This window comes from Hemitrygon akajei, unplaced genomic scaffold (genome assembly GCF_048418815.1).
Source record: "Hemitrygon akajei unplaced genomic scaffold, sHemAka1.3 Scf000057, whole genome shotgun sequence".
NCBI classification, from domain to species: domain Eukaryota; kingdom Metazoa; phylum Chordata; class Chondrichthyes; order Myliobatiformes; family Dasyatidae; genus Hemitrygon; species Hemitrygon akajei.
The window spans coordinates 5,927,096-5,951,792 of NW_027331943.1; the positions used below are offsets into that span (position 1 = coordinate 5,927,096).

A 24,697-nucleotide genomic window follows, 5' to 3' on the forward strand; every position below is an offset into this window, starting at 1 on the left:
AAAAAGGCGAAAGGTATGCTAGCATTCATAGCAAAAGGATTTGAGTACAGGAGCAGGGAGGTTCTACTGCAGTTGTACAAGGCCTTGGTGAGACCGCACCTAGTGAGCAGTTTTGGTCCCCTAAACTGACGAAAGACATTCTTGCCACAGAGGGAGTACAAAGAAGGTTCACCAGATTGACTCCTGGGATGGCAGGACTTTCACATGAAGAAAGACTGGATCGACTAGGCTTATACTCACTGGAATTTTGAAGATTGATGGGGGATCTTATTGAAACGTATACAATTCTAAAGGGATTGGATAGGCTAGATGCAGGAAGATTGTTTCCAATGTTGGAGAAGTCCAGAACGAGGGGTCACAGTTTAAGGTTAAAGGGGAAGACTTTTAGGACCGAGATGAGGAAAAACTTCTTCACACAGAAAGTGGAGAATCTGTGGAATTCTCTGCTACAGGAAACAGTTGAGGCCAGTTCATTGGCTGTATTTAGATATGGCCCTTGTGGCTAAAGGGATCGGGGGTATGGAGAGAAAGCAGGTACAGGGTTCTGAGTTGGATGATCAGCCATGATCATACTGAATGGCGGTGCAGACTCGAAGGCCCGAATGGCCTACTCCTGCACCTATTTTCTATGTTTCTATCCACCGTCAACCCTTTAAATATCATTTGCCAGTCTGTCGTAGCTAATTCACGTCTCATACCTTCAAAGTTGCCCTTCTTTAAGTTCAGAACATTTGGTTCTGAATTAACTATGTCACTCACCATCTTAATGAAATAATCCACCATATTATGGTCACTCTTACACAAGATGCCTCGCATGACAAGATTGCTAATTAACCCTTCCTCATTGCTCAATACCCAGTCTAGAATGGCCTGCTCTCTAGTTGGTTCCTCGACATGTTGGTTCAGAAAACCATCCCGCACACATTCTAAGAAATCCTCTTCCTCAGCACCCTTACCAATTTGGTTCACCCAATCTATATGTAGATTGAAGTCACCCATTATAACTGATGTTTCTTTTTTGCACGCATTTCTAATTTCCTGTTTAATGCCATCCCCAACTTCACTACTACTGTTAGGTGGCCTGTACACAAATCCCACCAGCGTTTTATGCCCCTTAGTGTTACGCAGCTCTACCCATATCGATTGCACATCCTCCAGGCTAATGTCCTTCCTTTCTATTGCGTTAATCTCTTCTCTAACCAGCAAAGCTACCCCACCTCCTTTTCTTTCCTGTCTATCCCTCCTGAATATTGAATATCCCTGGATGTTGAGCTCCCATCCTTGGTCACCCTAGAGCCATGTCTCTGTGATTCCAACTATATCATATTCATTAATAACTATCTGCACATTCAAATCATCCATCTTATTATGAATGCTCCTTGCATTGACACACAAAGCCTTCAGGCTTGTTTTTACAACACTCTTAGCCCTTATACAATTATGTTGAAAAGTGGCCCTTTTTGATTTTTGCCCTGGATTTGACTGCCTGCCACTTTTACTTTTCTCCTTACTACTTTTTGCTTCTACTCTCATTTTGCACCCCTCTGTCTCTCTGCACTTGTTCCTATCCCCCTGCCACATTAGTTTAAATCCTCCTGAACAGCAGTAGCAAATGCTCCCCCTAGGACTAGGAGGAGGGACAGCCCTCAGTGAATCCTGTGTATGCTCCCTGGAAGCCTCAAGAAATGATAATGATCATGAATCAGGCCCCAGATAGAAAAGAAAAACCAGCACAGTTTGCTCAGTGTGTCCACAGTACTGTACAAATGTTTAATGCGACTCTGCAAGATTTATTCGGTCTCTCCTGCATGATTCTCTCAGCTGATGATGGGTGGAAATGGAAGGCAGAATTGAGACACCAAACCTATCAGGAGTTACAGATGGGAAAACATAATGAGAATGAACAGATGGACCAGATCATTCAAGCCTTGGAAAGGGCTCTCCAGCAACCTGTAAACATCACTAAAGTACCTGAATGCAAACCTAAGCCTGGGGAATCGGGACCAGACTATTGAGAGCAATTTGTGGCCTGCTACGGCACCTTCGCAGGAGACCAAGACTTTAATGATGGGAATCTGTCCCCCCAGTTCAATGCCCTACTGCTCCAATGCTTAGCAACTAAGTTCGCCAACATGATTAAAACAAATAATATGGATTGGACTGACAATGACCGAAATCTAATGCGACGAGCTTTGACATATCATTAGGACCCAACTTTTGAATCTCGATCAACCCCGAAGGGAACTAATATTAAAGGTGAATATGCTCAGCGGGAAGAAGGATGCGAGCAGGCTATATCTGAGGAACAGAAATGGGAACAAAAACCTAACAAGGGACATGAGGGGACAACAACCCGTTTAGAAATTGACAAGAAGATGCTTCCAACCATGAGTGCCAACCGTCAGGAAGAGCCCAATGTAATATTGCAAGTTGCTGGAAATCCAGTTCCATTTATGATTGATATGAGGGCAACCACAACCAGTCTCGATCAGGAAATAGTATCGGAAAAGTGATTCCAGCTATCAGATGCTACAATCACTCTGTCTGGGTTCGAAGGCATGGAACGTACGTATTCACGTACCCAGCCACTGCAGGTGGAATTCCAGGGGAACCAATGTGTGGTTTCATTTACAGTCACCACCAGACGGGGGTGTAATCTTGCAGGGAGAGACTTGCTCTGTCTGTTGGAAGTCGAGATTCTTTGCACAGACAATGCTGTCACCCTTGACAGGTGAACAACCGACAGCTTCCCCAGTTTCCGACCCCCAAGTGGAGGGCACTTAGTTTGGACTCCACTCCTTCTGCCAGCAACCGACCCTCATGTGACTCTGTGCTTTGACCCTACGGGGTGTGCCACTGAGGAAAGCCAATATTATGCACCCCTCGATGGACAGAAGTTCCCAGTCACGATGATTAGACAGGTTAAAGGAAGAGACGGTTTTGCATTACTGGCCGAATTTCCAGATTTCCTTTGGCAACAGACAGAACTGGTAGTTCCCCATACCACCATTAGGGTTTGCACTGGGTTCAAGCCAAAGAGCCCAGGGTTCCTGGCCTAAACCCTAACGAAACAAGCCTCCAGCACCGAGGGAGACTGGCAAGACGTTGCCGTGGGTCTAGTCTAATACGGGAAGGAGTCTGAGGTGAAGACGGGATATCTGGTAAGACAACCTTTTAATATTGACCGATCCCAAGACGCTGTACCCCATCTCTGTGCAATTTCAGGCCAAGAAGTCTGTCGCACCAACTGCCCCCCTGTCTGGATCACCAGATAGCAATATCCCCTCAATCACGAGGCAACGTTTTATGAGGATGGAAACTCTTTTGTGGATCCAGCAGGGTAACAATATTCTGACTATGCAATAATGATGGACGGTGAAGTAATTGAACAGGCATCTTTTGAAGCAGCTGTCTCCGCCCAGAAGGCTGAGCTGTTTGCTCTGACTCATGCCTGTATCCCAGCAACAGACTAAAGTGGGAACGTTTACACAGACTCCCGTTATGCATTTGGAATTGTACATGACTATGGGGCTCTCTGGGAACGTGGGGATTCCTGACTTCCTCTGGCCACCCCATTAGTAATGCCACCATTGTAAACAACTTACTCACTGCTCTACAGCTACGTCGAGTTTTGTTCTTCTCAGGGGGACGCCTCTGAGGAGGAGCACAAACTGTGGTCCCAGATGGGGTGCCAGAAAGACCCCGACCTGGGTTTTTGGATCACCTAGCGGGACAGGTTTGTGTTCCTACACAGTTTTTACTAATATTGGTCGATTATATACATAATTGTATGCACATGGGAAAGGAGGGAATAGTTGGTAACCTGTACCCTGCACATCGGGTACAACTCCCTTGCCAGGTGGACCTTTTTGTGTCTACAGGATGATTTTATTGAATTGCCTAGAGTACATTGCTATAAATGCTGCTTAGATATTATAGATGTGTTTAGTAGATGGGTTGAAGCTGTTCCAACTACCAATAATACTGTTATGACTGTTGTGAGGGTATTATTACGGGAAATACTTCCCAGGTACGGCCTGCCAGAGATGCTGAGCTCTGACAATGACCCACACTTCGTGATGAAGGTAAACAAAGGCATACGTAACAAACTAGCTATCAAGCAACAATTCCACTGTGTACACCACCCACGGGCCGCTGGCACAGTGCAGAGAGCCAATGGCATTCTGAAGAGTAAACTGGCCAATCTAACAGTGGAGACTGGACTCGGTTGAAGGTCCTACCGTCACCCAGTTCCACATGAGGGTTACCCCACAGGGGAAAACAGGGTTGTCACCAGCTGAAATCATTTATGGATGGTCCATGAAAACACCCTGGGGACTAAGACCTTGTGTATCATTGCTCCCAGAAAGTCTACCAGCCAAATTGGATATTCATACGCGAGGGGAAGACATGGGGAAATATATATGCCAACTAACCAAGATTTTCCAAGCATACATTCACAGGTATGACAGGCTTACAAGGAAGAGAACTACTCCGCACCATGGAACCTGGGATTTTTTTTCCTGATGAAGAACTGGAATTAAGGGAATCTTGGACCTCGGAGGAGAGGACCATATCAGGTGTTACCGACCATTCCCACGGCTGTGAAACTGAAGGGGCAATCTCGGTGGATACATCAATTAGGTGCCAAACATGTTACTGAAGGAACTGAGTAGAAGGTCTCTCTCGGACTAATGGAAAATGTATTGGTTGTTAGTGGTGTTCATGTTTATGTCTTTGAGAGGGCTCACCCCAGCATCCGGGGGCCCCCATGTTAACACATTTCTGTCTTTCTGCCATACCTATGCCAAACAGGTAGAACTAGGGGCCTGCTGGGTTTGTGCTGAAATTCCACAGCATGGTAAAACTATGGTTCCAATGTCAGTAATCCTGCTCAACCAGAGTGAGGAACTCTCAGCCTGGGCTTTCTCAAATAACATCCGGGGAAGTGAGATGAGGACCTGTGGTCCAGACAGAGATGACTGTGGCTGTCAGTGTTTTGAGGGATGGTGTCTCAGGCCCCCATCAAACTGAACTTCCTATACTGGGAAACATGCAGGAGCCCAGCAGCCAAGAGGAACAACTGAGACTGATTGATTTTGGATGATTACTTTTCTCTCCTATGGAGTAGCCAGGAATTCATCAGAGATAATCAATTTGAATACAGCACTTGAGGAGCTGGCCACAATATTGCAGGGGCCCTGACAGAAACACAGGCCCAAGTAACAGAAATATCCACTGAAATGATTGCAAACTAGCAAACAGTCAGACAGAATCGTATAGCTTTAGAGTTTATCCCAGCTGAGAAATAGGGAACCTGTGCTGTTATTGACACAGAATGCTGCACGTATATCCCTGATGAATCTACTAACATTACACCCCTCTCCGAGCACACTGCAAAGGAGATTGACAGCATCAAGAAAGCAGGGCAGGATTTACACGGGTTCACCGAAGGGTCGAAATGGTGATCTTTGAAGGCCTGTTTGGTAATATGTGGGGCATGATACTGCATTATGTCCTAATAGTTGTACATATCTTTGTTACAATTACTGTTGTATACTGTCTTTACCCATTGATAAGTCAATGCTGTCGTCAGTTGCTTTCTCTGTAAAAAGTTACTGCGTTGTTGATAATGTAATGATCAAAAGGAGGGAAGGATAAAGTCTGTAAAATGGTTAACACTTCGTTAAACAATAGCAGCCTGTTTTTTCTGAAAGAAACTGCTGATAATCAACCGATGTGCTGAGCCATATTTCTTCTTGCGGGTAGCTAGCTAGGGTTTCAAGATGCTTATCTCCTTGCGCAATCACATGTAGAGATAGGACAGCTTCAATCTGTACTGTGTGTGTAAACCATTATGACTATTTTGTAGTTTGTCTTTAGGGGCTCCAGCCTGTCATGTAGTAAATATCTTTGGCTCCAGCCTGTCTTGTGTGGGGGTATCTGGATGGATATATCTGTGGTGTAAGGGGAATTGTTAGTCAGTTAGTGGATTGGGTGGGAACAGTCACAGACTGTTCCTGTTTGAGCGACTAACTAAGTAAGCCCCGGGTGCTTGGAATAAAGAGTTTGTACTGTACGGTCTCTGAGTGACTTTATCCGGATTCGACTTCCACAGAATGGGAGTGGTTTTAAAGGCTGGGCTGCTGGAAGCTCATTACCGGACCTGGAGTGATTGCAACTGGGTCTCACAGAGGCAAAACTGGTTGTTCTAGGCACATTCAGTCTCACTGCAACTATATCCCACCTTCCCTTATACAGGTATGTAATGTCTAAAGGACCAGTGTTTGAGTAAATGAGACTCACCAAACTTTCTCCTGACTGAATCAATGGAATCTCCGAGTCAGATTGGTTCTCTCCAGTTAATGCTCTCAGTCCTCAGGCTGGTTCACTTGTTGCTGTTCCCTCGTCTTCAGCCGTGGTTTGCTTCTAGTTGGGGTTTTTCTTCCAATAAACCTCTCACCGCAGGTCTAATTTTAACCAGAGAGACAATGAAGCACAATAACAATAAAAAGGAGAACCAAACATTTCTGGTTAATGTTACTAAGAACAAAACATTGTAGGCTGATATAATGATCTCAGTAAACATTTTTTTATTGTCACTCACACATCACAAAACAATATGGGATAAGGAGGAGCAATCATTCAGTCAGGAACAGAATTAGGTGATTCTATCCATCTGGTCTGCCCCATCATTTAACCATGGCTGATTTTCATTCCAACACCATATTCCTGCCTTCCTCCTGTAACCCTGAGCTACTCAGCAATCATGAATATGTTGATCTCTGTCATAAATATACCCAAATGGCAGCTTCAACCAACCTCTGTGGCAACAAATTCCACAGATCAGACATCTTCTGGCCAAATTTTTTTCTTCTCTCAGTTTTAAAGGGAAGCTTCTTTATTCCAAGACTGTGCTGTCAGATCACAGTCTAATGGAAACATCGTCTCCATGTCCACTGTATCCAGGCTTTTCAACATATGGTAGGTTTACTTAACCAAACATCCCCCACTGTCCCTCTGAACTCCATTGAGCACAAGTCCAAAATAATCAAATGCTCCTTATACATAACGCTGAACATTTCTGAGATTATTCTTGTAAACCTTGTTCACAACAACTGGACTGAACACATTTCTAGGAATAACAAACTAATTGGCACCAGGGTAATTTGCAGGGAAATGTTGTGGTTACTTTATTGTTCAACTATCACAGAGTGAGCCATTTCCACTTCCACATTAAAACTGGTACATTTCAGGAAACATAAACCAATCCAGAGTGAATGTAATAAAAAGAAATTGTAATTACCAAACTGCTCAGCATGTAAGGAACAGCTGTGGCGAGAGGAACAATCTTTACAATTCAGCTTAATAACATTTTGTCAGGATGACTTCAAACATTTTCAGTTTTTAGTGCAGATCTCCAGCAACTTGAGATTCTGCCCGATTTCCACCACTTTATCCAGATTTGACTTCCACAAAATGCGAGTGATTTTAAAGGGCTGGGCTGCTGGAAACACATTACCAGACCTGGTGTGATTGCAACTGTGTCTGACAGAGGCATAAATGGTTCTTCTGGGCACATTCAGTCTCACCAACTATTTCCCACCTTCTATTGTACAGGTACGTAATGTATAAAGGACCAGTGTTTGAGTAAATGAGAATTACCAAACTTCCTCCTCACTGACTCACTGGGAACTCCAAGTCAGCTGATTCAGAGTTGTTCTCTCCAGTTGATGCGCTCAGTCCTCAGTCCTCGGGCCAGTTCACTTGTTGTTATTCCCACATCTTTAGCCATGGTTTGCTTCCACTTGGGGTTTTTTTTCCAATAAACCTCTCACCGCAGGTCTAACATTAACCAGAGAGATAATGAAGCACATTAACAATGAAAAGGAGAACCAAACATTTCTGCTTAATGTTACTAAGAACAAAACTCACTGAAATTTAAACGTTGAAGCCAAATATAATAATCTCAGTGAACAATCTTTTATTGTCCCTCACACATCACAAAACAATATGGGATAAGAAGGAGCCATCATTCTGTCATGGTAATACATAAGACACAGGAACAGGATTAGGTGATTTGATCCATCTGGGCTATAAACGTGCAGGAGCAATGTGTGGTTAAGTGCCATGCTCAAGGATACAACGCACTGCCTGGCCTGAGGCTCGAACTCATGACCTTCAGATTGCTAAACCACTCGGCCATGTGCACATCACAGAAACCACTCTCCCGCCTAGACTTCCCAGTCCCTCAGTAAAGCAGGCAGCGAAATCAAAGATCCCCACAACCTGGGACATTCTCCTTCCTCACGCACCCCAGTCCGGGAGAAGACACAACAGCCATAAAGCTCCAGGACAAATGTGAGCAGCCTCAGAAAACGAGGCGAGTTGGGTGAAGTTAACGGGACTCAGTGACCAACGTCAGATTCCCCAACACAACATAGAGGAAGCATCCTGACCCAGCCAGGGACTCTGAGCACACACCACGTCATCTTGCATCACAAAGTGAAGGTCGGGGCAGATCTGCAGTAAACAGCCTCACGTGACCTGTTGGCGGGTCTCCCGTTTCAACTCTGCGGAAATAGACAGCCTGGGCTCCAGGTTTGGATCGTTCAATGCAGATTAAGTGAAGTCTACACATTTTTGACCAGCCCAGATAATCAGAACATAAATGAGTAACTGGCCCTCAGTTCGCGGCTCACGGACAAAATCGGATCTCCCCGCTTGGGATCGGTCATAATACCCACCGATGGGAACGCAATATCTTTGGCCCACAGACAGTGATCCCGACCCCTAGCTCCCCCACCCAGGAGGTGAGGACCCTTCGCTCGATCCCACAGATGATGCACTTCAGCACTGAGCGGAAAAGAAAACACCGCCCGGCCGGAGACAGTGAACATGCGCAAAGTGAGTGTCACATCATCCGGAGGGCAGGGCCTCGGAAACAGATGCACAGGTGCTGCCCATCTACTGTTAAATGGGAGGGGCAAACGGGATCACGTGACCAGTCGGGTCTCCCACCCCAGGCAGAGTTTTCAAGCTACCCACCACTCTGTGTAAAGAAACAAACTTCCTGCTTACATCTCCTCTCACCGTAAATATATTAGACATTTCAACCCCCAGGAAAAATAGATTGTCTGTCCACTCAGTATCAGAATCAGGTTTATTATCACCAGTGTGTGTCATGAAATTTGAAAACTGTGCAGCAGCAGTTCAATGCAATACATATTATAGAAGGAAAAAAAAACAAAATAAAATAATAAAAATAAACAACTAAATCATTTACAGTATATCTGGGACCCTTACTCTTTGTGATTTTGATAAATGACCTGGATGAGGAAGTGGAGGGATGGGTTAGCAAGTTTGCTGATGACACAAAGGTTGGGGGAGTTGTGGATAGTGTGGAGGGCTGTCAGAGGTTTCAGTGGGACATTGATAGGATGCAAAACTGGGCTGAAAAGTGGCAGATGGAGTTCAACCAAGATAAGTGTGAAGTGGCTCATTTTGTTAGGTCAAACATGATGGCAGAATATAACATTAATGGTAAGACTCTTGGCAGTGTGGAGGATCAGAGGGATCCTGGGGTCCCAGTCCATAGGACACTCAAAGTTGCTACGCAGGTTGACTCTGTGGTTAAGAAGGTATATGGTATATTGACCTTCAACAATCGTGGGATTGAATTTAGGAGCTGAGAGGTAATGTTGCAGCTATATGTGATGCTGGTCACACCCCACTGTGCACAATTCTGGTTGCCTCACTACACGAAGCATGTGGAAACCACAGAAATGGTGCAGAGGATATTTACACAGATGTTGCCTGGATTGGGGAGCATGCCTTATTAGAATAGTTTGAGTGGACTCGGCCTTTTCTACTTGGAGCAAGGGAGGATGAGAGGTGACCTGATAGAGGTGTATAAGATGATGAGAGGCATTGATTGTGTGGATGGTCAGAGACCTTTTCCCAGGTCTGAAATGGTTATGAAAAGACAGCACAGGTTTAAGGTGCTGGGGAGCAGTTGCAGAGGAAATGTTACGGATAAGTTTTTTTACTCAGAGAGTGGTGAGTGTGTGGAATTGGCTACCAGCAACGGTGGTGGAGGAGGGTAGAATATGGTCTTTTGGATAGGTACCTGGAGACACTGGAGAAAAATAAAGAAATACTAGCTTAGAAAAATAGAAGGCTATGGGTAACCATAGTAATTCCTAAGGTAGGGACATGTTGGCACAACTTTGTGGGCCGAAGGGCTTGTATTGTGCTGTAGGTTTTCTTTGTTTCTGTGAATAAATTAAAAATCGTGCAACAAACAGAAATACTATATATTTTAAATGTGAGGTAGTGTTCAAGGGTTCAATATCCATTTAGCAATCGGATGGCAGAGGGGAAGAAACTGTTCCTGAATCACTGAGTGTGAGCCTTCAGACTTCTGTACCTCCTTACCTGTTGGTAACATTGAGAAAACCACATGCCCTGGGTGCTGGAGGACCTTGATAATGGACGCTGCCTTTCTGAGACACTGCTTCTAATCCTCTGGTAATCTTATAAACGTCTATCCAGTCTCACCCCAGCTGGCACGGCTCCAGAGAAAACAACACAATTTTGTCCAACCTCCCGTTAAAGCTCAGGCCCTCTAATCCAGGCAATATCCTGGTAAACCTTTTCTGCGCCCACTCCAAAGCCCCGACATCCTTCCGAGAATGGGAGCGACCAGAACTGTATGAAACACTCCAGATGTGGTCTAACTAGTTGTATAAAGCTGCAACACAACTTCCCGACTTTTGAACTCAATGCTTCAACTGATAAAGACAACCATGCCCTTTGCTTCCTTAACCACCCGATCAATCTGTGCAGTCTCTCTCAGGGAGCGATGAACTTGGAGTCTAAGATCCCTCTGATCATCAACACTGTTCAGGGTTTTGCATTTAACAGTGTACTGTCTCATACATTCGACCTACCGAGCTGCCAAGATGATCATCACTAATCAAATCTCACCGAGATTTCTCAGGTCCTGTTGAATTTATTGCCAAGTGCACAAGTACGGGAAGGTACAGGTACAGAGAAACACTGACTTGTGGCAGCATCACAGGCAAGTACATTCAGATAACACACAGAACAGCAATTATACAATTCTCTGTCAGTAACAGTATAGAAACGTGTTTTACGTCATCCTGCTAATAGGACCAGAACAACAGGGGCTGAGCGGCGGCTCATCTCAGACGGTTCGGTGTGAAGGTCTCACAACCCGGACCGACCCCGGCAGATTCTGTGAAGGAAGCGAGGCGAGGCCGCCAGTTCGGGAAACTTCATCCCCTCCCCCTTCAGGTTTCACCGATCACCTTGTGTTTCTCTCTCCCCTCCCCTCCCCCACCTTTTATTCTCCAGTCCTGCCGAAGGGTTTCGGCCGGTAATGTCGACTGTATTCTTCCCCTAGATGCTGCCCGGACTGCTGAGTTCCTCCAGCATTTTGTGCGCGTTGCTCGCATTTCCAGCATCTGCAGATTTTCTCTTGTTTGAGTTCGGTAAAGTTAACTCACCACTCAAAGTCAGACCTCCCCGCTCGGAACCGGCTTCAATACTCACCGAAGGGAAATTGTTGGTGTTGCCCCGCAGAGAATAATCCGTCTCCGGCTCCCCGTCCAAGGGGGCGAGGACCCCCTCCCGCTCCCGATCCCGAACCCGAACCCGAACCCGGATCCACCGCTGACCCACTTACACAAAGAACGAAAAAAACATCACTGCCTGGCTCGGGCCTGTGAGCATGCGCAATGTGCTTCTTTTGCGTCACAGGTGGTGGGCGGGGCCACAGAAACAAACCCGCAAATGCTGCCGATCTGCGGTAAAACATGATCACGTTTCGCTGGAGGGTCTCCCATGTGATCGGTGACTGTTCCTCGCCCTTCACATACTGCCCTACCCACCGCCGCATTTCCCACATTATTTCATTATTTCCCTATATCATTTCCATACGTATTTAGATCTTCCTTCCATATCTTCCCCGATCCCTTTCCCTCCAGCCCCAGATCACAGAGTTCTCAGAGTTATAGTTTCGATTCACTTCCCATCCCGACACACAATTCAGACCCACACAGAAAATGAGCTGGTTTCTTTTAAATCAGTCAACACACACAAAATGCTGGTGGAACGCAGCAGGTCAGGCAGCATCTATAGGGAGAAGCGCTGTCGACGCTTCGGGCCGAGACCCTTCGTCAGTCCTGAACCGTTCCGAAACGTGGACAGCGCTTCTCCCTATAGATGCTGCCTAACCTGCTGCGTTCCACCGGCATTTTGTGTGTGTTGCTTGAATTTCCAGCATCTGCTAATTTCCTCGTGTTTGTCATTTAAATCAGTCTATGTTTATAAACACTCATTTCTATTCACATTCCTCTGGCCTCACTGGACAGGAACACTGAAGCATTAAGTGAGAAACAGCAGGAGGAGGTCATTCGGCCCGTTTAACCATCAGCAAATGAAGGCTACTCTCCCATCTCAGCCGCTTGCTTCTACCGATCCTCATTTTCTCGATCCCTTGGGTCTCCACACATCTGCCAGCCTCTGTTTTATGTGAGGATGATCACCGAGTTTTCAACACCCTCTGTGGTGGGGATTTACAGACATTCACCACCCTCGGCGTGGAGACATTTCCCCTCATCTCAGTCCCAACATTTTCACTGCCATCATATTTGACCTACTAAAATGAACCACTTCACACTTACCTGGGCTGACCTCCACCTGCCACTTCTCAGCCCTGTTCTGCATCCTATCAATGTCCCGCTGTAAACTCTGACAGCCATCCACACTATCCACAAAACATCCAACCTTTGTGTCATCAGCAAACTTACCAACTCATCCCTCCACTTCCTCATCCAGGTCATTTATAAAAAACACAAAGATTAAGGGTCCCAGAACAGATCCCTGAGGCACTCCACTGGTCACCGGCCTCCATGCAGAATATGACCCATCTACAACCACTCTTTGCCTTCAGTGGGCAAGCCAGTTCTGGATCCACAAATAATGTCCCCTTGGATCCCATGCCTCCTTACTTTCTCAATAAGCCTTACATGGGTTACCTTATCAATTGCCTTGCTGAAATCCATATACACTACATCTACTGCTCTTTCTTCATCAATTTGTTTAGTCACATCATCAAAAAATTCAATCGGGCTCGTAAGGCACGACCTGTCCTTCACAAAGTCATGCTGACTATTACTAATCATATTATACCTCTCCAAATGTTCAGATCCATAGCGACTTATCCAACTTGATGCTTTCCAAAAGCTGCAGCACATCCTCTTTCTCAATATCTCCATGCTCAAGCTTTTCAGTCTGCTGCAAGTCATCAGTACAATCACTAAGATCCTTTTCCATAGTGAATACTGAAGTATTCATTAAGTACCTCTGCTATTTCCTCCGGTTCAATACACACTTTCCCACTGTCACAATTGATATTTCAGGGTGAAAGGTGAATTATTTTGGGGGAATCTGAAGGGGGATTCTTCACTCAGAGCTTGATAAGAGTGTGGAATGAGCTGCCAGTGGAAGTGGTGGATGTGGGTTCGAGTTAGACACTAAAGAGAAATTTGGGTGAGGGCATGGATGGGAAGTGTATGCAGGTAGTTGGCAGTAAAAACAAAAACGGGTCCGTATTGACTAGAAGGGCCGAAAAGCCTGTTCCAGTGCTGCTGGGCTCTGTGACTCTAATAATATTCTGATTTGTAATTTCCACAGTCAGTGCTTTGCTGCTAATTACCGAACCCAGTAATTTACAGAATGGATGCAGAGGCTGCCCAGTGACTGTTCCTCTGATCAAAATCACTGGGACATTTCATCACTGAGCAGATAATGTCTTCTCCATTCTCTTTCACTCAACACCTTCCATGTTTACAGGAAATCACAAAACTCACAGAGAAGGAAACCATATCGAACAACACTCTTTTTTGTTACTTCCAAATAAGGGCTTATTTAAGAGAAAAATTAGGTCAAACAATGTTATTGCCGAAATCTAATAAAATAGAAACTTTAATTCAAAAAGGAAAAACCTAAAAATTATTTCTTGTATGTATAGATTCATTCAAAAACAGGCAATTAAACAAGGAATCCATGAGTCAAGACAAAAATGGGAAATTGACTTGAATATTAAAATTGAAGAAACAAATTGGTCAAGACTATGTCTTGATAGTATGACAAATACAATAAATGTTCGGTTAAGATTAGTGCAATATAATTTTTACATCAATTATATATTACACCACAAAAAATAAATTAATTAAACCCAAATGTATCTGATCAGTGTTTCCCATGTAACCAAGAAATTGGTACTTTTTTACATTCTACTTGGTCTTGTTCTAAAATTCAACCTTTTTGGACAAATTTAAGAGTTGTTTTGGAAGAAATTATTGGAACACAACTTCCACATAATCCAATATTATTTTTATTAGGCGATATTGAAGGGATAAAATCGAATAAATATCAGAAAGAATTTATAAATATTGCCCTGGCAGTAGCCAAAAAGGTTATTCCATTTACTTGGAAATCGGATGCATACTTAAGTATAGATCGTTGAAAGAATGAAATTTCCAGCTGTATTGCAGTTGAAAAAATTACTTATAATCTAAGAGATAAATATGAATCATTTTTGAAAATTTGGCGCCCTTAGTTACAAAAGACAGGATTAAATATATAGGTGCTCTGAAGATAAAATAATTGGTTATTTGGGGAAAGAAAGAAATATATATACTAAAGTTATTACGAACTCCGTGGAGCATGTGGGGATCTTCCGATATCCAAGCACTCTTTCTTTCTTTCTTTCTTTCTTTCTTTCTTTCTTTCTTTCTTTCTTTCTTTCTTTCTTTCTTTCTTTCTTTCTTTCTTTCTTTCTTTCTTTCTCTTTCTTTCTTTCTTTCTTTCTTTCTTTCTTTCTTTCTTTCTTTCTTTCTTTTTCTATAGGGATGTTAGGGGGAGGGGCTAAGGGGAGGTGGAAGGTTTTTTTTTCTTTCTGTAATTATCTGAAAACTCAATAAAAAAGTTTTTTAAAAAAACAGTTATTTTGGCACTAACCTTCGTCAGTTTCCTTCGCCTGCTACCTTGCCTGTAACCTCGACTGCGTCCTTGCCTGTATCGCCGTCAAGTTCAACCGCCGGAGTGAGACTGGAGCCTCGCCATGCCAAGATATGGAGGTACCTATTGCTGAGTTTGGATCTGTCTCTTTGTGCCCCTGTGTTTAGTGTCCGTCAAGGGAAGAGTCCCGGCCTTAGGAGGGGTCCTGACTCTGTGTAGAACCCCGGCTCTCAGGCCTGTTCCCAAGGAGGGGTCCCGGCTCTGTGACCCTGTACTCCAACACCAAGGCTCTGTGTTCCAAGATCAAGTCAGGGCGCCGTGTTCCAGCCCCGTCCAAGTCCGAGCTTCGTGTCCTCATCCAGTTCTGGTGCCTCACTGAGCCCAGGAGTACCTCGCCCAGCCTGGTGCTGGAGATTCCTCGTCCAGCCCTAGCCACGTCCAAGATCCTGGTCTAGTCCAAGCCACGTCCCTGTGATCCCAGTGCTATCTTGTGTCTAGTCTGTTCCTAGTCCCGAGTCCTCGACTGGATCCGGGTTCCGAGCCCGAGTCAAGACCCATGTTCCGGGTCCCTGTCCAGACTCTGGCTCGGAGTCCTAGTGCAGACATCTAGTTCCAAGTTCCTCATCCAGGTCCCGCTTTCACAGTCTGAGTCCTAGACCAGGCTCGGTCTGCTTGTCTCGTCCAGGGCCTGTGTCCATGTCCAGCGTCCTTTCCTCCTGACTTCCGTTCCATTCTGGATAATCTTAGCCCTGCTCCCAGTACTTCAGTGTCTGTGTCTTGCATTTGGGTCCACTACCAGCGCCCCCCCCCCCCCCGCTTGCAACATACATAAACCAGCCCGTGGCGTTCCTAACAGTGATTTCCTCAATATAACGAACATTACCGAGAATCTGGAATCTGCAGCGTTCGCGGTTACAGAGCTACTGACTTGTTAAGTGATCTTTATATGAGAGTGGAGGTAGATGTAGAACGCTACCTCCCTCCATTGCTGAGAAATGGGAGGAGAGTGAGGTGTTGAGAAAGTTGTGTGTGGAAAGTGGAGAGCGGGTAGCTGCAGATGAAAGTGAGTGTGTGGAGAGATGGTGGGGAAAAGAGAGGAGGAGAAAGAGAGACCATAAGACATGGGAGTAGAATGAGGCCATCTGGCCTATCGAGTCTGTTCCGCTATTTAATCATGACTAAACCTTTTCCCCTCCTCCTCAATCCCAGTTCCCGCTCTTCTCCCCGTAATGTTCATTGTCATGTCTAAACAAGAACTTGTCAATCTCTGCCTTAAACATACCCAATGATCTGGCCACCACCGCTGCATGTGGCAACGAATTCCACACATTCAACATACTTTGGCTCGGGACATTTTTCCGGATCTGTTTTGAAAGGGCGCCCCTCCATCCTGAGACTGTGCTCTCTTGTCCTAGACTGTTCCACGATGGAAAACATCCTTTCCACACCCACTCTGTCCAGGCCTTTCGACATTTGAAAGGTTTCAATGAGATTCCCCCTCATCCTTCTGAATTCCAGCGATACAGACCCAGAGCCATGTAACGCTCCTCGTGTGATAACCCTTTCATTCCTGGAATCATCCTTGTGAACCTCCTCTGAACCCTCTCCAATGGCAGCACATCTTTTCTAAGATGACGGGCTCGAAGCTGTTCAAAATACTCAAGGTGAGGCCTCACCAATGCCTTATAAGGCCTCAGCATTTGATCCTTGCTCTTGTATGCTAGACCTCTTGAAATGAATGCTAACATGGCATTTGCCTTCCTCACCACCGACTGAGCCTGTAAGTTAACCTTCATGGTGTTCTGCACAAGGACTCCCATCTCCCCCTGCATCTTAGATTCCTGGAATTTCTCACAGTTTAAAAAATAGTCCGCACATTTGTTTCTGCTATCAAGTTGCATGACCCTGCATTTTCCCACATTGTACTTCATTTGCCACTTTCTTCCCCATTCTCCTAAACTAAATCATTCTTCATCCTTCCTGTTTCCTCAACACTATTGCCCCTCCGCCAACCTTCGCATCATCTGAAAACTTGGCAGCAAAACAATCTATTTCATCATCTAAATCATTTATATAAAGCATAAAAAGAAGCGGTCCCATTACTGACCCCTGTGGAACTAGTGACTGGCAAACAACCAGAAAAGGGTCCTTTTTATTTTAACTCCCTGCGTCCTGCCAATCAGCCAATGCTCTAACCACTTTAGTGAATTTCCTGTAATACTATGGGCTCTTCACTTGGTAAGCAGTTCATGTGTGTGCACCTGATCAAAGGACTTCTGGAGTTCCAAATGTACAACATCCAATGCATCACCTTTATCTAATCTACTTGTAATCTCCTTCGAGAATTCCGAAAGAGTCATCAGGCAGGATTGTCCCTGAAGGAAACCATGCTGACTTTGTATTATCTTGTCCTGTGTCACCAGGTACTCCATCACCTCACTCTTAACAATTGATTCTAACATCTTCCCAACAACTGAGGTCAGGCTAACTGGTCTATAGTTGCTTTTCTGCTACCTTCCTCCTTTCTTAAAGAGTGGAGTGGCATCTGCAATTTTCCAGTCCTCTGACACCATGCCGGAGTCCAATGATTATTGCAAGATAATTTCTAATGCCAGCAGAATCTCCAATGCTACCTCTTTCAGCACCCCAGGGTGCAGTTCTTCTGGTCACGGTGACTTGTGTAACTTTAGGTCTTTCAGTATTTTGAGCACCTTCTCTCTTGTAATAGTAACTGCACCCACTTCTCTTCCTTCACACACCACAATATCAGGCGTGTTGTTAGTGTCTTCCACAGTGAAGAATGATGCAAAATACTCAATTAGTTTCATCAGCCATCTCATTGTCCCTGGTTATTATTTCTCCTGCCTCGTTTTCTAGCGGTCCTTGATCCATTCTAATTTCTCTTTTATTTTTAATTTACACTTGGGGAAAAACTTTTATATTCCACTTTGATATTATTTCTCAGCTTGCTTTCATATTTCATCTTTTCCGTTCTAATGATTTCAGTTGCTCGCACTCCTGTTGCGATCACATTTTCCAAAGGTTTGTCTACTTTCAGCTCCCTAATCGCCTCCCGTTCATTGTATAGCACCCAATCCAGTACAGCTGATTCCACAGTAGGCTCAACGACAAACTGCTCTGAAAGGCTATCCCTCGGGCATTCAACAAACTCATTCCCTTGAGATCCATTACTAACTTGATTTTCCCAGTTGACCTTCATGTTAACATGTCCCATGACTGCCATAACATTGCCCTTTTGACTCGCCTTTTCTATTACCTGTTGTAACCTGTGGTCCACCTCCCAGCGACTGTTAGAGGCCTCTATATAACTGCCATCAGCGTCTTTTTACACTTGCTGTTTCTTAACTCAATCCACAAGGATTCAACATCTTCTGGTCCTCTGTAACATCACCCTACCTTTACCAGTAGAGCCGCACTACCCACTCTGCCTGCCTTCCTCTCCCTCTTGTATAACATGTAACCTCGGGCATTCAGCTCCCAACTGCAATCATCCTTCAGCCACGATTCAGTGATGGCCGCATCATCATACCTGGCAATGTATGATGTTGAGAGTGGACAGTCACGGGGGATATAGAGAGGGGGATTTAGAGATGGTTGGAGCGAGGGGAGAGAGCTGGAGAGTGAGGAGAGCGAGGTAGAGAGAAAGGGATAGAGGACTAAAAGAAAGGGAGTGGGAGGGTTTTTTTTACGGAGACTGGGATGGAAAGGTGGAATTGGTGGGGGGGGGAGTCGGCGTGGTGGGCTACAGAAAGGGGTGAGGAAGGATGGGTGTGCAGGATACCGAGGTGGTGGGGGTGAGCTATAGGGGTGGCGAGGAAGGTGAGGTGAGTGAAAATGGCGTCAAGAGAAAGGAGAGGGGGAGACGAGTTTGCAGCGTAAATGAGTGAATGAGTGCAGTGTGGAGGGTGTGGTAAACTGACCGGGTTCATAGAAAGGAGGGTTCAGTGTTTTGGGTGGCGAGGAGAGTGGAGCGATTTGGAAGGGAAGATGGAGAGGCTGGAAGAAGAGTCCACTGCAAAGGGGAACGGCAGTGAGGAGACATGGATGAGTGAGAGGCGGTGCGTCTGCTCAGAATGATTAGACTAACCAGTTATTTATCCACAGTGGCGAATATGTTAGTCATGGTTGAGATTGTGGCCCTCGTCTCGGAATCCCATAGCGAAACTTTTACCGCACATGGTTCCGGTTCTGCAACCCGACGCTGGGGTGGGGTAGGGGGTGTTGTGGGGTGAGCCGGGGGTTGGGGGTATTGCGTTTCCACGCACTGCTCCCGATCACTGTGTCGAACTGTAAATCCGTCAGATCATGCCCTCCCGTCCATGTACTTAACCAAGTTTCTGTATGTACACCAAGTGAGTGTATATTGGACAGCGAAGGAGGCCATCATATCTTGCAGAGGGATTTGGATCAGCTGGATAAATGGCAAATGGACCTTCGGTAGGAACCAGGAGGCTAGGGTTTACAGATTAAAAGTAGGACACTGATGAGTGTGTACAACAATGGATTCGGGGAATACAAGGTCACAATACGTTGGAAATGGCGTCTATGTGGATAGGGTCGTAAGGAAATGTTTTGACGCATTGGACTTCATGTACTGGGATGGAGATGGGATGTTATGTCGAAGTTGGTGAGGCCTAATGTAGAGTATTGTCTGCAGTTTTGGTCACTGAACTGCATGAAATATGTAAATAGGTTTGCAAGAATACTTTGAAAATTTACAAGTATGGTGCCGCGATTGGAGGACCTACGTTATAAGGAAAGATTGAATATGTTAGGACTTTATTCCTTGGAATGTACATTTCCGGGACATTTGATAGAGATTATACAAATTATGAGGCTTACAGGTAGGGTTAATGGAGCGGAGGGATGGGAAGAGAGGGATAGACTGGGGGAAAGGGGAATGAAGGACAAAGGATGTGCAGAGGAGAGTATAGTGGTGGTGAGGGGGGTGCTGACGGAGAGGTGCAGAGCTAGAGGCGAGAGTGTGGGCGGAGAGCGAGGGGGTTGAGAGAGTGCAGAGTGAGTGGAAAGACTTGTGGAGAGAGAGACAGACATCTGAAGGGTAAGTGGAGATGGAGGACACAGGGGTGATGATGGTTTCATTCATCTTTCCTCCTCTTCTCCACTTCGCTTTCCCCACTCTCTTCCCCAATCTCTTCCCATCACCCTCTCCCGCTCTCCATGTCCCCTGCAGAAGGTGGTTTTGATTGACGCTAACCAACTCGCACCTTTAAACCTCGCCTCCAGTTGGCACAGAAATCCATTGAAGACACCTTCCCCGCTCTACAGCCTGAAGAGGTCAGTGCATTTCATCACGGGTGGCCATTTTCAATCCGCGGCTCACTCCTTCGCTGATTGTCAATCAGGTCGCAATACCCTCCCTTCGGGCATTTTAACACAGGTGAAGATTTTCAGTGAATGCATCTCTCCCTCCCAGACGACATTCTGACAACAATTCTTACTGAAGTTCTTGCCTCACTGCCTCCATGGTTCCCAGTTTTGATCAGCCCATCACTCTTTCCCGTGTTAAATCATTTGGCCCTTTGGAATAAGCGACATTCCAAGAGGACATCGAAAGTTTCTTTCGAAACATACAGTCGGAAGCAAAATGCGAGACTAGGTGTCGGACGCTGAGAAAAGACGCTGGAGAGATAGTAATGGGGAAAGGAAATGGCGGACGAACTGATTGAGTGTTTTGCATCAGTCTTCACTGTGGACGACACGAGCAATATGGTGGAATTTCCCGGTGTCATGGTTCATGAAGTGTGTAAAGTTACCATCATTAGAGCGAAGGTTGTTGGGGAACTAAAAGGTCTGAAGGGAGATAAGTCACCTGGACCAGATGGTGAGATCCCAGGATTCTGAAAGAGGTGTCTGAGGAGATTGTGGAAGCATTAGTGATGATCATTCAGGAAGCACTAGGATCTGGAAAGTTTCCGGAACACTGGAATTTTGCATGTGTCACTCCACTCTTCCAGAAGGGAAAGAGTCAGAAGAAAGGAAATTGTCGGCCAGTTAGGCTGACCTCGGGTTGGAAAGGTGTTGGTGTCTATTATTAAGTAGCTCTGACGGTACTTGGAGGCACATGGTAAGATAAGCCGTCGTCAGCATGGTTTCCTCAAAGGACAATCTCGACTGATAAATCTGTTGGAATTATCTGAAGACATAACAAGCAGGAGAGGTAAAGAGGAATCGATCGAAACTGTGTACTCGGATTTTCAGAAGGCCTTTGACAAGATTCCATACATAGAACATAGAATAGTACAGCACATTACAGGCCTTTCGGCCCAGAATGTTGTGCTGACCCTCAAACCCTGCCTCCCATATAACCCCCACCTTAAATTCCTCCATATACCTGTCTAGTAGTCTCTTAAACTTCACTAGTGGATCTGCCTCCACCACTTACTCAGGCAGTGCATTCCACGCAGCAACCACTCTCTGAGTGAAAAACCTTCCTCTAATATCCCCCTTGAACTTCCCTCCCCTTACCTTAAAGCCATGTCCTCTTGTACTGAGCAGAGGTGCCCTGGGGGAGAGGCGCTGGCTATCCACTCTATCTATTCCTCTTAATATCTTGTACACCTCTATCATGTCTCCTCTCATCCTCCTTCTCTCCAAAGAGTAAAGCCCTAGCTCCCTTAATCTCTGATCATCATCCATACTCTCTGAAACAGGCAGCATCCTGGTAAATCTCCTCTGTACTCTTTCGAATGCTTCCACATCCTTCCTATAGTGAGGCTGCTTAACAAGTTACGAACTCGTGGTATTACAGGAAAGATTCTGGCATAGATAAATCAGTGGCAGATTGGTAGGCGGCAAAGAGCGGGAATAAATCGAGCCTATTCTGGTTAGCTGGCGATGGCCAGTGGTGTTCCACAGGGGCAGGTGTTGGGACTGCTTTTTGCGTTGTATGCCAGAATTTGGATGATGTAACTGATTACCTTGTTGAAAAGTTTCAGGTGATATGAAGAAGGGTGGAGGGACAGGTAGTTTTGAGGAAGTTGAGGAGGTACGGGGGGACGGACAGCCAGATTAGGAGAGTGGACAAAGAAATGGTAGTTGGAACACGGTGTCTGCAAATGTACTGTCAGGCACTTTAGTTGAAGAAGTGGAAGGATTGGGTATTTTCGAAACGGAGGGAAATTACGAAAAAACACGAGGGCGCCAATGCACTTGGGAGTCCTTGTGTAGGATTCCCTAAAGGATAGTTTGCAGGGTGAGTCCGTGGTGAAGAACGCAGGTGCAATATTAGCATTCATTTCAAGAGGAATAGAATATAAAAGCAAAGATGTCCTGTTGAGACTTTGTAAAGCACTGGTGAGGCCACACTGTCAGCAGTTCAGGCCATTACCTTAGAAAAAGTGCTGTGAACCTGGAAGGAGTTCAGACGAAGTGGACGAAAACGATTCTGCGATTGAACGGCTTGTCATATGAAAAGTGTTTGACTCTGGGCCTGTATTCACTGGATTTCAGAAGGATAAGAGGTGACGTCATTGAAGCCTGACCGAAGAGTTTGACGGAGTGGATGTGGAGAGGATGTTTCCTCTGGTGGGAGAGTCTGAGACCAGAGGGCACAACCTCACAATGGAGAGGCGTCCTTCTGGAAGGCATTTATTTTGTCAGGAAGCGGTGAATGTGTAGAATTCTTCGTTACAGGCTACTGTGGAGGCCAAATCTTTATGTATATTTAAGGAAGAGTTTGATCGACTCTTGATTGGTCAGGGCATGAATGGATGCACGGAGAAGGCAGGAGACTGGGGCTCAGACGGAAACGGAATCAGTCGTGATGAAATGGCGGCGCAGACTCGATGGATCTGATGGGCTGATTCTGCACCGATGTCTTATGGTCATTTTGTCTTGTGGACTTTCAGGGAGACAAATTCCACAAATGATTCCGGTTGGGTGGGGTCAACAACCCCTGCTTGTGAAATGAAACCCGCTGTTTACCGCGGAGGAGGGGGTTTCTTGCGACAGCAGTTGCCCGGATGGTATGGCAATAATCTCTTAATGTTTGTGTTAAATAATGAACGTGAATAGACTCCTTTAGTTCTAGAATTACTGAGAAAATAATTGCCAACATTTGTTCCTGTTGAGTGGGAGTAAATTGTCGAACGTGTTTTCTCTAATTTCAGCAGAGATTCTAACTCCCCATCTTCCCGATTTATTAATCTAATACCAAATACACATGGACGGGAGGGATATGAATAACTCTCCATATTCCAGTTCTAGCTCCAGAGGACCATAAGATCAGAAGACGAAATGTCAGAATTGGGCCATTCAGCCCATCGAGTCTGCTCCGCCAGTTCATGGCTGATCCCGAATTCCACACAACCCCATACACCTGTCTTCACACTATATCCTTTGATGCCCTGACCGTTCAGGAAACGATAGACTTGCGCTTGAGATGTAAGCAAGACTTGTCCTCCACCGCAGACTGTAGCAGAGCGTTTCACAGACTCTCATGCTCCATGATAGGTAATTGTAGTATGGCAAGCGGCTGCGGATTGTAACATTAGCTCCGTGGTCACACTGGCGCTGCTCAGAATTCTGCCTTCTGAGAAACATAACTACCTCTCAAAACTTCAGGAGCTTCACCGCACAGTCGGCGGTGACGTCACATGAAGCGGCTGCTGTGCAGAGTGACTTTGAGGAACCTGCTTACAATCATGGGCACAGTATATCCCTCGGTGACTGACATAGGTAAACAGACAGGGCTCTCCATTACTTTAACCTCAGTAACACCTGCTCTCTATGCTCCGGCAAACATGGAACATTATTCACTGCATTACTAAAATGCATATTTTAAATATCTGGCAAATTCACTTATAAATAAATAATTTCAGACCTCCCGTTATACCTGTTTCTGTGCTCCGTATTCACTGTCCCTGACGACACTGAAACATTCTTTAATCTCACCGAAGAGCACATCGCGGGAATTGCAAAACTTCGACGTTGAAGCGGTCGATTGAAGTGGAATATGGACAGAAACTTCACAGAAAGGCCCTGTCCTGAGTTCACATAATCTGTCGCATTACGCTGTCTATAGTCAGCACTTAGAATTGATTGGGCAGAAATAGTTTCTGATTGTAACAATATCTGGCACCAATAGAATCTGCTGCTGAACCTAGGTTTGGTCTGAAATCGAGATGGTATGTTGTTTCTGTAATCGGTACTATTGAATGGAAATTAATGCAATGAGCTACCTGCACAATCACAGTGAATTTGCAGGTAGATCCCTGCGCTGTCGCGGTTGTAGCCATTGCTCACGGTCCATTTATATTCTTCCTGTCATTTTTGTACAGATGTACATCTACAACCTGGCCTCGGTTCCGTCACCCAGCTTACAGCATCGCGTCCTCTCTCCCTCATCCCCTCGGGCCGACTCCCCAAAAGCCCGCCAAAACTAGCTTACAGACCCAGAAGTGAGAATAACATTAATCCCAATTGGTTAACAAATGAATGCAATTCTCGTTATCAGTAAATTTTAACCCAAACAAGCTTCCAGCACTCTTTTATAACAAAGGAGCATTCTTACTTTTAACAAGACAAAGAAGCCATTTTGATTAACAGAAGGAGTAACAAAGAAGAAACGCCCTTTACACTCTCCCCTCACCAAATAAAAGTC

The 24,697-nt window shown here is 45.4% G+C and overlaps 2 long non-coding RNA genes across 4 annotated transcripts in view; both read right to left on the minus strand.

The window, feature by feature from the left end:
* LOC140721495 (uncharacterized) overlaps positions 1-11,682 on the minus strand; it is a 33,791-nt gene extending 22,109 nt beyond the window's left edge. For all 3 annotated transcript variants that reach the window (XR_012097388.1, XR_012097389.1, XR_012097390.1), the window contains exons 1-3: positions 11,578-11,682; positions 7,666-7,845; positions 6,307-6,470 (exon numbers count right to left, since the gene is read on the minus strand). This is a non-coding gene — a long non-coding RNA (uncharacterized lncRNA). The remainder of the gene's footprint in view (positions 1-6,306; positions 6,471-7,665; positions 7,846-11,577) is intronic.
* The window catches only part of LOC140721496 (uncharacterized), a 1,502,390-nt gene that overhangs the window by 1,420,646 nt on the left and 57,047 nt on the right, over positions 1-24,697 (minus strand). The window lies entirely within an intron of this gene.